Source organism: Triticum dicoccoides, chromosome 2B (assembly GCF_002162155.2).
Source record: "Triticum dicoccoides isolate Atlit2015 ecotype Zavitan chromosome 2B, WEW_v2.0, whole genome shotgun sequence".
Lineage (NCBI taxonomy): Eukaryota > Viridiplantae > Streptophyta > Magnoliopsida > Poales > Poaceae > Triticum > Triticum dicoccoides.
Genome location: NC_041383.1, coordinates 629,275,508 through 629,287,761, shown reverse-complemented (window position 1 = coordinate 629,287,761; position 12,254 = coordinate 629,275,508).

The following is a 12,254-nucleotide window of genomic DNA, read 5'->3' as shown; positions in this document are numbered from 1 at the left end:
AGAGAACGACGGCGACCCTCCGCAGTAGACCTGCAGCTGTAAGTCTTCACTCTTCCGCACCTTAGATCCGCATTAGGGTTTGCGAGTTTCTCTGTGTTCTTCGTTATTCATCACAGTTCATCTTGAGTGCTCGTACCGCATCCTCTTTGATCTGAAAACGGTATAAAATCAATGCGGGATTTGTTCCGTTTCCACTTTTGATACCAGTAGATCCGCTTTCTTGAAGAAAAGATCTTGTAAGAGCCCATGAACTCATCTGTACTGGTTTTTAGGTCTAGATTTATTTTATTTTCCTGAACAGCCGTTGATCCAAAATAAGAGCTGCAGCCTGTGAAACTTGTTTGTATAACACTTAGTCAAATCTGCATTTTGTTAGATCCATCTAGCCATGGCGGCTCAAACTGCCAACTTAAATTGCAATGCTGAATAGACATTATCCAACTTATCATGGTGGCTTAAATAATTTGCACTGCTCATGGTGGTTCCCATCACCTGACTAATTAGTCATATACCATTAGGCCCCTTTATAAGCCACCATTTCGAATATGTACTGTAACACTTTCTCTCCGGCTTAAATTTGAACCGAAAATTTTATTCTTTGTTAGGCTTCCTTCACAATGCCGCCCAAACAACCCACTTCATGCAATTGGGTCAAATCCATCATCACAGATAGTACACTCGATGACTTAAGACTGGCTATCTGCCAAAGAAGGAAATCATGTCATATCGCGCTCCTGACCCAACAAAAGAAAAACCTCAGCCCAAAGAAGGGGGGGGGTCATTGTCTTCACTGACCATATGAACCGGGGGTTTTCACCACCCAGCTCATGGACCTAGCTTGGAGCTTGGCGGGGTATCAATTCAACGACGGAGAGACATCATTTTTCCTTATGCGAATCCACCAAGTCACCCCAAATACTAGAACCAGACATGGTTCTATTGCCAAGACACTTCTCCGGCTGATGAAAACCCTCTGCCCGGCATTCGTGCTCTGCGTATTTACTCCAATCATCCGCTTCCTGATAAGGTGATAGCCGCCAAACGCCAGACGCTCGCCCCCACCATGGCTAAAATCAAAGCTCTTTTGGGGAATGGCCTAAATGGTATCGACTTGGTCCGGGTTTGGCTTGCCTGGCAGATCATTCCGTTGAGCCGCCGCTCCGGTTTGATGTGCACCTACACGGGCAAGAAGAATGACCCTATGCGGCATAGCCCTGACGATTTACCTGACCACATTGTTGATGACATGACAAAGTCACTCTTGAATGAAAGCCTAGCAGATTGTGGTAAGGTGGGCTTAAGCCCCTTCTGCGAAGCTAACTCAGCTCTAGCGGTAAGCCGCCAAGCTGAATAACTTTACCTTCATCCTTGATATTTTGTCTTTACTCAAACTTTTGCTGATTCTTACAGGCTGACGATGAATTTTGGAAGAAGTATGATCATGAGGTGCTACCTCTTGAGCACTGCGTTGGATTTCCCCGAAGAGGAGAGGATGATGCAGCAAAGTAGCGTAAGTATTTCCCTCAGTTTTTGAGAACCAAGGTATCAATCCAGTAGGATACCACGCACAAGTCCCTCGTACCTACACAAAACGATAGCTACTCGCAACCAACGCGATTAGGGGTTGTCAATCCCTTCATGGTCACTTACGAGAGTGAGATCTGATAGAGATGATAAATAATATTTTTGGTATTTTTGATAGATAGATGCAAAGTAAAAAGTAAAAAGCAAAGTAAAAGCAAAGCAAGTAAATAAAGCGATAGAGATTGATATGATGAGAATAGACCCGGGGGCCATAGGTTTCACTAGTGGCTTCTCTCAAGAGCATAGATATTCTACGGTGGGTGAACAAATTACTGTTGAGCAATTGCCAGAATTGAGCATAGTTATGAGTATATCTAGGCAATGATCATATATATAGGCATCACGTCCGAGACAAGTAGATCGAAACGATTCTGCATCCACTGCTATTACTCCACTAATCGACCGCTATCACGCATGCATCTAGAGTATTATGTTAAAAACAGAGTAACGCTTTAAGCAAGATGACATGATGTAGAGGGATAAATTCATGCAATATGATTAAAAACCCATCTTGTTATCCTCGATGGCAACAATACAATACGTGCCTTGCAACCCTTTCTGTCACTAGGTAAGGACACCGCAAGATTGAACCCAAAGCTAAGCACTTCTCCCATTGCAAGAACTACCAATCTAGTTGGCCAAAACAAAAAGGATAATTCGAAGAGACTTGCAAAGATAACTCAATCATACATGAAAGAATTCAGAGAAGATTCAAATATTTTCCATAGATAATACTGGATCATAAACCCACAATTCATCGATCTCAACAAACACACCGCAAAAAGAATGTCGGGGAAACTGATCCGCGAACACCTATGGGACCGGCGGACCGAGCCCCTTTTGGTTTAGCGGGGGGCGGAGATTGCACGAAGAGCGGATCGAGGCGAAGCACACGAGCAATTTACCCAGCTTCGGAGCTCTTCAGAGAGATAATACTCCTACTGCTGCATGTCTGAGTGTATTGAGTTCTTGCTCGGGAGCGCTGAGTGCTACAGTACATGCTAGCTACTAACGAGACCGAGTGTGAGTGTATTTTTTGCCTTCCAACCCCCCTCTACGTTGCGCATGGGCCTCCTTTTATATGCTCAAGGGGTCACCGACAGGTGGCAACGTAGACAAGGGTAAAAATGGAAAGGAGTTGCGGTTGGTACAACTACCTGTACAGTGTACCATACCTAACCCTGATGGTAGGGGACAAAGGCATTAAATGCCCATCTGCGTCGCCCAAATAGTGTAAAAGGGGACCGTCAGGGACGCCACCGCTTGCAACGATGGCAATCTTGTCAGCGTCGCTTGCCACCGCGCACCGCTGGCTGCACAGCCTCTTGCCGCGCGCGCCTGGATAGGTCCCAGGGCAACACGTTGGTGGATGTGCTGGAGCAAGGGTACAGAGTGGTAGCTTGCCGCGGCAAGCGCCTTGCCGCGGTCGTTGTCTTGTCGCGTCCGGAAGCTTGTCGCTCATCGGGCCTCGCCGAGATGCGTGGCGCGTCGCGGCAAGTTCCTTGAGATGCCTCGGTTGGCCTTCCCGGCAAGCTCCTCTTGCCGGGGCCTTGTCTCCTTGGCTTGAATACTTTGTTCTTGAATGGCTCCAAAGGAACCACGGAGGACCTTGGCGGTCACCCGGCAAGCCTTGCCGCGGGGTGCTACGACTGCCCGTGCACAAGTTCGGGATACTAGGGTACCCCTACTCTAGTACACCGACAGGAGCCCCCGGGCCTGGGCCACACAGAGTGCCGAGCGCTGTTGGGCCAGGCCCAAAACAGGGCATGGGCACGCGCGGCCTGGGTTACGCCGTATCTTACTCCGTATCCACCGCGCCCTCCCCGAACAGCACACGTCGAATGCGGCGTCGTGGGAGAGATCGTGGGTGGTTTCTTTATTCGGAAAGACGGAACGTCCGCCCCCTCCCTCTTTATAAGCAGGGGAAACAGGGGCAGTTCGCCCATATCGCCGGTTGCTATCCCAATCTCAGAAAACCTCCGCCGCTCCCCCCTTCTTCCCAAAGCTGAAAGAGAGCAGCGCTCCGCCCCCCATCGCCACCGGCACCACCAACGCCGTCGATCTCCCCCACCACCTTCGCCATGGCTCCGAAAGACGACAAGGGGAAGGTCGCGAAGTCGACCGAGGCGCAGCGGCTCGCGGCGCTGCGAAAGGAGCGGGCAACCTTCCCCCCCAAGCTCACCACAAAGGAGCTGAGGGAGTATTACTACCTCTTCTGGTCGACGGAGACACGAGCGCATCTGCGCACGAAGGTACTCTCAGCCGCCGCTTCGGAACGGGCTCCGAATGGGTATCCCTTCTTCGCGTTGTTCTTCTACTGCGGGCTCTGCCCGCCTTTCTCTGAGTTTTTCTGCGACATTATGAACACCTACGGGTTCCGCCTCCTTGACTTCACCCCCAATGCCGTTCTGACCATGGCAGTTTTCGCACATCTCTGCGAAAACTTTGTCGGAGTCTATCCAAATGTAGCTCTTTTTCGCCACTTCTTTATGCCCCGAGTTGAGAGAGGGGAGCCTTTATCCGGCGGAATCGCCTAGATCTCGAGAGCTGGCAAGAAGGAAGCTTATCTGGAGGCAGAGCTCCGCGGCAAGTGGGAGGAATGGAGAGCAGACTGGTGCTGGATTGTCGAGGAGAACCCGCAGCCATTTACCGCCCAGCGCCAAGCCCCAGTAGCACGTGGCAACGATTGGAGCAACATGGCCCCAGAATACGATAGGCTGAAGATTGCCGTCACCCGGATCCTACGCCTCAGGCTTGCCGGGCTCACTGTAGGCGCTGTTGGCGCAGATTTTCTTCGCCGCCGCATCGCCCCCCTACTTGAGAGGAGGAGACCCGCCTGGGAGTTCCAGAATGCGGCGGATATCATGAGGCTGCGCCCGGGCCTTAACTTCAACTTCACTGTCCTGGAACTGGACGCGATGCTCCTGGAACTGTTCAAGCACGACCCTCAACATCCCGAAGTGTTCAGGTTGCCGAAGGGTGTCGTTCCGCTGTGCAACAACTCCTCTCTCGACCGCATCCGTGCAATGATGCCGCTATGCGATTCGCATGGAATTGTCCCAACTTGGCAAGAGCCTGCAGACGACGTCATGCAGGAGTTCTTTGACGGCTTGGTAGAAGTGCCGGTCCGCTCCGATGAACAGAAAAGCCTTACTCGCGACACCACCGATGCGGAGATGCAGCGCATCGCCACTAGGCTGGAAGAGGCGGCGGCAGCCGCTGCCGCAGGCGAGTTTGGATTCACCGTGGAGGAGGCAGAGGCAGCAGAGGCGGCAAGCCTTGCCGAGCGAGAGGAGCTTGCCGGCGAGGGAGAGCTTGCCGGGCCTGAAGTCGAGTCGAGCGATCCCGCCGAGGGTGCGAGCGGCTCGTTGAAGACCAACTCCTCTTCCTCCTCATCTTCAGACAGCTCGCCGCAAGCAGAGCCCCCAGCTCCACCAAGAAGGTGTCTCCGCAAGGCCGGGGACGTGGCGGGGCGGCAGACGAGTCAAAAGCCGCCGCGCCGCGCGACACGCTCTACCGTGGCAAGCACTGTTGCCGCGGGAGCACCTCACGCCGCTGCGGCAACTAGAGCGGGATCCTCCCGGACCACCGCTTCTGCTCCTGCCGCTTCTCACGCCGCGGCGGCGGCTGGAGCTGAGACGTCTCAGACCACCGCCACTGCCCCCGCCAAGCGGCTAAGGGAACCTACTCCTCCGCCTCGTCGCGCCGAAGGTGGGCCGGACTTCGACCTCTCTGCGCTCAGCTCCGACGAGGAAGAAGAAGAGTAAGATTCTTTGCTGTACTTGTAGTTCTTCAATTCTTGCTGTTTTGTCTTGTATCTGATTTGCTTTACTCCGAACTCATTCCTTTTCAGGACTCTGGCCCAGAGAGCGGCGAAGAGAGCCAAGGTCCCGGTGATTGTCATCGAGGACGAACCCACCACGACAGCAGGGGATGTGTCCGAGACCACCTTGCCGTACCTGGCAACTATTCCCCAAAGCAGCCCCCAGCGCAGCCCCCAGCGTAAGTACATGGTTTACTTCCCGCTGTTAGGCACACATGGGTGCTCTTTCTTTGCTGACATCCGACTATCGGTTTGTGTAGGAGCAAAGCAGCCTCACCAGGAGTGCCCGGAAGCCGCTCCCGACATGCCATCTGCTTCGACTACACCGCCAAGGGAGGATTCCCCGGCAAGGGAGCGTTCTCCGGCAAGGGAGAATTTTCCGGTAAGGGAGAAGTCTCCGGCAAGGGAGAGTTCTCCGGCAAGGGACATCACCAGCGACCCCCCGGTGGCGGAGACCACGACTGTAGAACCCAGTACAGGTAACCCTCTTGCTTGAAAACTTCCCTTGGGTTCTTCTTCTTCTGATTTTCTTTTTGGATATTTGCTTGACTTTTCTTCTTTTTCCGGCCGTCAGATCCCTCTGCCACGGAGCCGATGGAGACCGAGGTCGCCGGCGAAGAGAACGCGCGCGGAAATACCGACGATGCCGCTGCCACCGAAGAAGCAGTTGGCGCTGATGATCCCGCCGGCGAAGAGGCCGCCAAAGCTGCCGCCGCAAAAGCTGGCGAGGGGTCTGGCGATCGTACTGACGGCCCCGAGGCCGCAGGAGCGATAGGCGCTACGCCGACCGCCGATCCCTACGCCGCTGCTACAGCGTCAGGCTCCGAAGAGCCCCAGCCCGGTGCCTATTTGAAGGCCGGTGATGGCGTCTTCATCAAGCTCCCCTAGGCGTCAAGCTCCAGGGCGCCGGTCGAAGGAGAAATCTTGGATGGAGAGGTGCTCGCCTCCGCTGGGCTGACACTGGTTGATGCGCCGAGCAGTAGCAGTGGCGAGTCTGAGGAGGAGCGGCTGCTGCGGAAGCTGTTGTTGCTCTACCGCGCTCGACAGGCCAAGCTGGTATCCTGAGAAGCGCTTGTCGCGTAGGCGGGAGTGGACATCGAGAAGCGCGCGGAGGAGCTCCGGAGTCTTAACCAGGAAGCTCTCCGGTCCCTGGCAGAGGAGCGGGAACAACTCGCCGAGGAGCGGAAAGCCTTCCTCCTCGAGAAGGCTGAAGTTGAAGAGCAACAGTGGCTTGCCGCCGAGAAGCTGTCTGCACAGGAGGGCGAGTTGGCACAGCGGAAGGTCAACCTTGACAGCCATGAGGAGGAGCTTGCTGCGCGCGAGCAAACATTTGGCGGGGCTCTCAAGGAAGCAGAGGATGTTGCCGCAGCTGCCGAGGCCGCCAAGAAGGAGCTGGAGACGAAGGTGGCGCAGCTGGAGGCCGATCTCAAGGCGAGCGGTGAAGAGCTTGCCGCGCTCAAGCGTGAGCGCGAGAAGGACGCCTACAGCTTTGGCGAGCTGCAGGGTCGCCTCGCCGAGAGGAGCAAGGAGCTTAGCGCCGCCAAGGACTCCAACGTAGATCTTGAGTTGAAGATGACTACTTTGACCAAGACGCTGGACGGCGCCAGGGAGCAAGAGGTGGCCTTGAAGGAGAAGATCAAGGCCGACGAGGCGCTGCTGGCGAGTGCTGCTGCCGCCCAGAACACTTTTAGGGAGAATGTGGAGCACTGGACGGAGGGTCTCGTGGATGTTACCGCATCCATCGACAGGGAGCTGGCGCAGCTGGGGATGGAGGATCTCGGGTATTCCTCCGATGAGAACCTCCAACCCAGCGCCAAGCTCAGCTTGTTCTTCAGAGGCGTGGTGACGGCCCTCCAGCTACTCCGGGAGAGGATCCCAAAGCAGCTGGCCGACGAGTCACGCAAGATCTGCGCGGGAGCTCTTCAAAAGGTGTTGGTGAAGGTGGCCTTCCGCAACCCAGGCCTCAACCTTACCAACGTCCTCAGGACCTTGCCGCCGGATGCTGATCTGGAAGCGCTCAAGACCCTTGTCGCACCCATTATGGACAAGGTGAGCGGGATCAAGAGGGTTGAGGGCGATCGCGTAGATTAGGCCGCTCGTTTTCTCCTTTTCTTGTCGCTGCTGGTCATGTTATGAGAACAATCTGTTAGAGCTGCGACAAGCTATCTTGTAATATAACTCTATTTTGGGTAGCGATTGCTATGTTATTTCCTTTACTTGATTCCTTCCTTTGTATGTTTTTGCCCTACGCTTTTAGGGAACTTGTCGGCGCAGGCACCTTAGCCGCGAGCGCTGAGTGCGGGACGTCAGCAGCCTGCTGGCGGTGCCGCTACCGACAAGAAACCTTGTCGCAACTAGTCGCAACTCACTTAAGTTGCTGAGCGGACTCGAAACAAAATAAGGGCGCAACTAGCTACGAGTTGGTTCCTCCGCGCACAGGTTTTCCATACAAAGCACGGTCGTTCGAGGAAGATAACTTAAAAATTTTAAAACTGATTGCTCAAACTTTGGCAACTTAGCTTTTCTGTCGTTTGCGTCCCGGTAAGGTGAAACTTTCTTGAACGACGCCTGGTCCACACCATTATCTTCTCCTTTCCCCCCGGCAAACTTGTGGGCGTGGGAACCTTCCTTTCTTTGAGAAAGAGAAAGAAGAGAAAATAAAGATATGGAGCCTTACGGCTCGTTATTGCTTACCGGGGGTAGGCGCTGCACAAAGTGTCAGATAACACGTGCAAAAAATAGAAAGCATGAAATTGACAAGATATGCGGAGCATATGAGCTTTACTTATGCATGGGGTCTGCGCCCGGCTTTGTACAAAGGATTACATGCAACATCGGCAAGACTTGTACAAAAGGTGGTTGCCGGAACAGGTTCCGGCAACCGCGCCTTACGGGTAAAACTTACGAAGATGCTCAATGTTCCAGGAGTTGCTCACGGAGTGCCATCTTCGGTCTCAAGGCGGACAGCGCCAGGCCTAGTGACTCGTTTCACCCGGTAAGGGACTTCCCACTTCGGCGTCAACTTGTTGGAATTCTTGGCGGATTGAACGCGCCGAAGAACAAGGTCGCCTTCCTCGAGACTTCTGGCATTAACTTTGCGGCTATGGTAGCGGCGCAAAGCTTGCTGGTATCCAGCAGCTCGTACAGCGGCTTGAAGACGGTCTTCCTCAAGGAGCAGTGCGTCATCTTGTCGCAGCTGCTCTTGCTCAAGCTCATCATAAGCGAGCACTCGAGGTGACCCGTATACGAGTTCTGTGGGGAGAACTGCCTCTGCTCTATAGACTAGAGCGAAAGGTGTCTGGCCAGTGGCTTGATTTGGCGTCGTCCTGATCGACCAAAGAACCACCGGCAGCTCCTCAATCCAGTTCTTTCTGCACTTGCGCAGCCTGTCGAAAGTCCTGGTCTTGAGCCCGCGCAGCACTTCAGCATTTGCCCTCTTCACTTGACCGTTGCTTCTCGGGTGAGCAACAGAAAGGAAGCAGACCTTGGCGCCAAGATCTTGGACGTACTGCATGAAGGTGCGGCTCGTGAATTGCTTGTCGTTGTCGGTGATGATCCTGTTAGGGATCCCGAAGCGGCAAACAATCGACCTGAAGAACTTGACTGCTGACTGTGCTGTCACCTTCCTCACTGCTTCCACTTCCGGCCACTTTGTGAACTTGTCGATTGCAACGTACAAGTATTCAAAGCCCCCGACAGCTCGGGGAAAAGGGCCGAGGATGTCGAGCCCCCAGACCGAAAATGGCCAGGATAAAGGGATCGTCTGGAGAGCTTGAGCTGGCTGGTGTATCTGCTTGGAACGGAACTGGCACGTTTCACACTTGGTTACTTGTGGAGTTGCGTCCCGGAGGGCTGTCGGCCAAAAGAAACCTTGCCAGAATGCCTTGCCAGTGCTCTTGCGCCAATGTGGTGACCACATATGCCTCCATGTATCTCTTCCAACAGCTTTTGTCCTCCTTCCCGGTGAATACACTTCAATTTCACACCGTTGAGTCTTCTTCTGTACAGTGTGTTGTCGACAAACTGGTACATACTTGACTGCCGGGCTACTCTTTCCGCTTCTTCTTGCTCTTCGGGAAGTTCTCCTATCTGAAGGAAACGGACAATCTGCTGTGCCCATGCTGGAGCTTGTGGCTTGACAACAAGGACTAAAGGCACATCTGCTACTGCGGGAACATCCGCTTCTACAGCGAGAACCTGCGGCTCAGCCGGAGCTTGACGTTCCCCGGCAAGCTTGCCGGGGCAAAACTTGTCGGGAGCGTCTGCTTCAACGGAACAAACCCTAGGGCTTGCCGGAGCAGATTGCTCCTCAGCACCCTTGGTGTTGATCTTGGGGACCTTCTTTGCGGCGGCTTCGGGGAGCTCTGCCGGAAAATAGTCACCAGAAATCAACTTCCTCTTCTTGCTCTGTCCAGTTGATGGCGTTACAGACGGTTGAGTCATTTTGAGCACAAAGATCCCTGGTTCCACAGGTAATTTAAGTGCGGCGCACTTCGACAGGCCATTGGCAATGTCATCCTGAGCTCTTGGAACATGTTCCATCTGTAGGCCGTCAAAGTGCTCTTCTAGCTTTCTCACTTCATCAACGTAGGCTTCCATCAACGGACTCTGATAATTCTTGTTCACTTGGCGGACGACAAGCTGCGAGTCACCCCTGACAATGAGCTTCTTGATCCCAAGGTCTGCCGCGATCCTGAGACCGGCAAGCAAACCTTCATACTCTGCGGTATTGTTCGTTGCTTGCTCCTTGGAAAAGTGCATCTGGACTACGTACTTGAGGTGCTCTCCGGTGGGTGCAACAAGTAGCACGCCCACACCGGCGCCTTGCAGCGAGAAGGCACCATCAAAGTACATCAGCCACTCTTTGCTTGCTTCCTTGACGGGGATGCTCGTTTCTGGAATTTCTTCATCTGGTGTTGGCGTCCACTCTGCTATGAACTCTGCCAATGCTCTGCTTTGGATAGTTGAAGTGCTCTCAAACTTGAGGCCAAAGCTTGACAGTTCCAGTGCCCACTCGACAATCCTGCCTGTTGCTTCTGGATTTTGCAGTATCCTCTTCAGCGGAAAACGAGTGACAATTATGATCTCATGTGCTTGGAAGTAATGGCGCAGCTTTCTCGAGGCCATGAGAAGGCCGAAAAGCAATTTCTGTACACCAGAGTACCTTGACCTAGCCCCCTGCAGAAGGGAACTGACAAAGTAAACTGGGCGCTGCACCATTCTCTTCTGTATCTCCTCACGCGCATACGCAGATCCATCTTTGTCGGGACCAGAGCTTGTCGGTGAAGTCCCCACTTTTCGCTGGATGCACCTGCCGTGGTTGCTGGCTCATCATCCGCCTCCCTCTCCGCTACTAACGCAGCACTAACCACTTGATTGGTTGCCGCTATATACAGCAGCAACTTCTCTTGTGGCTTAGGTGCGACAAGTGTTGGAGTGGAGGACAAGTATCTCTTCAAGTCCTATAGCGCAGCCTCTGCTTCCGGAGTCCACTTCATTGGACCTACCTTTTCAATATTTTGAAAAACGGCAGGGCGCGCTCAGCAGACCTAGAGATAAACCTGCTGAGAGCAGCCACGCAACCGGCAAGTCTTCGTACATCCTTGATGTCTTTGGTTCTTCAATCTGCTCAATGGCCTTGATCTTGTCGGGATTGGCTTCAATTCCCCGCTGAGACACGAAGAACCCGAGAAGCTTGCCTGAGGGGACTCCAAACACACACTTCTCGGGGTTAAGCCTGAGGATGATCTTGCGCAGATTTGCAAAGGTTTTGTTTAAATCTTGAATTAGAGTTGCTTTGTCCTTGCTCTTGACCACTATGTCATCCATGTAGGCTTCCACATTTCTGTGTATTTGTGGCTCAAAAGCGTCATGGACTACCCTTGCAAATGTTGAACCAGCATTCTTTAAACCGAAAGGCATCCGTACGAAACAGTATGTGCCACATGGAGTGATGAATGCGGTCTTCTCCTCATCCTCTTCTGCCATGAAGATTTGATGGTATCCTGAGTATGCGTCAAGAAATGAAAGCAAGTCACATCCGACCGTGGAGTCAACAATCTGGTCAATGCGCGGCAAGGGAAATGGGTCTTTGGGACAAGCTTTATTGACATCGGTAAAGTCGATACAAAGCCTCCATTTCCCGTTTGCCTTGCGCACGACTACAGGATTGGCCAACCACGTAGGATGGAGCACTCCTCTGACAAGGCCTGCTGCTTCCAATTTCTTGATTTCTTCTGCGATGAATTCTTGGCGCTCTACCGCTTGTTTCCTGACTTTCTGCTTGACGGGTCGCACATGAGGACAGACGGCAAGATGGTGCTCGATTACTTTCCTGGGAACACCGGGGATGTCAGACGGTTGCCACGCAAACACGTCGATGTTCGCCCGCAGGAAAGCAACGAGCGTGCTTTCCTATTTAGGGTCGAGAGTGGCACTGATGGTGAAGGTACCACCAGTGCCGTCCTCCTTGGTGGACACCTTCTTGGTCTCTGGTGGAGCTGCCATTGTCTTCTTACACTTGCCGGTGGAGCTCGATGGTGCGTCCTCGACGGTAGCGCAGCACTCCGAAGAGGTGCGCTTGCCGGAGTGGGCATCCGAACTCTTGCCGGACTTGGTCTTCTTCTTCCCCCCGGGAGCTTCAACGGCAAGTGACTTGCGATTTGTTGCGGCTGCTGCTTCCCGGTAGATCTTGTCAGCGCAGATAAGAGCATCCTTCTTGTCGCCAGGGACAGAGATGACACTTATCGGGCCTGGCATCTTCAGCATGTTGTATGCATAGTGAGAGGCTGCCATGAATTTGGCGAGTGCTAGACGACCGAGTATCCCATTGTAAGGCAATGGAAAG